Consider the following 2,282-nt stretch of genomic DNA (forward strand, 5'->3'; position numbering starts at 1 on the left):
CACGACATGCCTTTTCCTTTCTCCTCCCGTGGGAAAACCTTGTTAGAAAGGCTCGTAACAGCTCCGTGTGCCCCGGGCAGGTGCCCGGTCGAGGTGATGGGCAAGGTATGGCTCGGCAGCCCCTTCCCCTGCTCTGCTGGGGGGGCCGAGGGGTCTCCCCAGCCTTCGGTGCTGTCTGGCACGAGTCTGGGAGCGAGGAACACTTGATCGGGGTTGGTGATGCAAGGTATCTGTGATGCACAAGAGCACTTTTGTGTGAATTCTGGAAAAATATGAATGACTCCCTTATTTTGCTCGCTACAACAAAAAGACCACACCAGTCTAGACCTGCAACCAATAACACACACAAAAATTAGTGCTGTCTGCTCCGAGGGACCCAGCGTGTTGAGGAGAACACCAGCCCTTCCAGTGTGCGAGCCCGCTGATCCGTATGGAGGGCGAGGGATGCTTGTTTGGGGAAAGGATGTTTGAGGTTACTTTGATATAAACAAGAGAAGCTTTTATTGCCCAGACATTGTTAGTGTTGCTCTTTGCTGGCTTGGAATGTGTTTCCTCTGAAGGGTTTCGAGACTAGAGGAATTGCTCGGCTCTCTTGCTAATTGAGACATCTTTTTATAATCACGGTCACAGCTGGTGGGATGAAAGCAGGGGGAGAGTCTGGTGTGCAGTGACTCAGGCCTTGGGCAGAAGCTGCATCTCGCTTTGCCTGGCATTGTGAAGGGGAGATTCCAGCTTGGAGGCTGGAGCAGGGTATGCAAGGATGCCTTTCTTCCCTGCTGTCAGGCAGGTGATGTTTTCAGGACATCAGCTTTCTCGTTTCCCTGTAAAATTAGGGATGGGTGGAAAAATCTTCCCAGGTCTCCCCAGTTCACCTCAGTCCTTCCCACAGGTGTGGGATCCAACATGTGCGGTGAGTTTGAGACCCCTGACAGGGAGACGTCATGGGGCGGAAGGGTGTTGCAATAATTTTCTGCTCTCCTTTTGAGAAAGGCTTTGCTGCAAAAAGAGCCGGTACTGCTTGGACTTGCTCTTTCCATAAAGCTGCTTGTTTACCAGTTGCTTTGCATGTTCAGGTGTCTCAAAAGGTAGTCTGAGATGTGGCACCCCTCAAGCTTCATCTGATGTGTTGGCGGTAATCTTTCTTGGGGTGCTGTTGAATGGCAGCGGGGTGACTCTCTGCAGCCCCTCTGACAGCAGGGGATATAAAGTTTTCTGATGGGAAGGGGGTCCCGAACTGAAGCGTGAAGGTGCTTTGCAAGCACAACGTGTGTGAAGAGAAACACTATCCATTTCTTGCACTGGCAGGAGGAGGTAAACTTGCTCTTATGGCCAGCAGTGTTCCCTTCATGGTGTCTCCCAAGCTGCGGGGTAGGAGGGCTGTGCAAGTTTCATCCCTATTTGCACGGCGGAAACCTTCTGCGTGGCTGTGGAGCGTGGGGAAGCCTGAAGCTGGTGGGGTGAGACGCTGGCTGCCGTGGGCAGCCGTCACAGCCGCTTTCTCTGCAGGGCTCAGGTGCTGTGCTCTGGTGGGTTCAATTACAGCGGCTGGAGACGCTGGTGCTGCAGCCGCTTCTCCTGCCCAACAGGCTCCGTGCAGGACTGTGCGTCCCTGCCCAGCCACCTCTGCTGAACCAGTAAATCAGTGCCAGCGCAGTCCAGAACAGATCCTCCCGCTGTGGCGATGGGGCTGTAAGAGCCATGGGGGAAACAACCCAAATAGTCTCAACCCCACAGCTCTTGGACTTTGTCAGGACCCCGTTCAGAGGCACTGAATTGGGGCTGCTCCTGGCAAAGGACCCTGGCAGAGCCCTCTGCCACAGCTGTGCTGGAGCTGTGACCTGGGGAAGGTGGATTTGCCCCTTCTGGGCTGGAAGAAGAGGGATGCCCTAAAACAGACTGGGAGAACTGGTGGTCACAGTCACTTGCAGTGGACATCGTGAGCTGTTTGAGGACCAACTATAAATTAAACTACATATTACTTTAATTAGGGGGTTCCGGTAGTCTTTATCCCAGGCTCAGGTGCCATCTCGTCTACACTTGCCTGACTCTGGGCTCAGTGTGCTGCAGGGTGCAGAGCAGAGAGGGCTTAGGGGATGTTGGGACCTGAATCTTTCCTAAGCGAATGCTTTTGTCTGCAGCAAAGCACAGCTGTGAAATCTGGAAGCCCTGGGCTCTGACCTGGCTCTTCTGAGGGCTGGATTTTGGTGTGCATTCCTCTTGTGCTTGGCTTTAAATATATTTGATACAGTAGCATCACTCCTTGGTGATGAGTGTTTTTTTAG

Source organism: Haliaeetus leucocephalus, unplaced genomic scaffold (genome assembly GCF_000737465.1).
Source record: "Haliaeetus leucocephalus isolate CR32 unplaced genomic scaffold, Haliaeetus_leucocephalus-4.0 Scaffold646, whole genome shotgun sequence".
NCBI lineage: Eukaryota > Metazoa > Chordata > Aves > Accipitriformes > Accipitridae > Haliaeetus > Haliaeetus leucocephalus.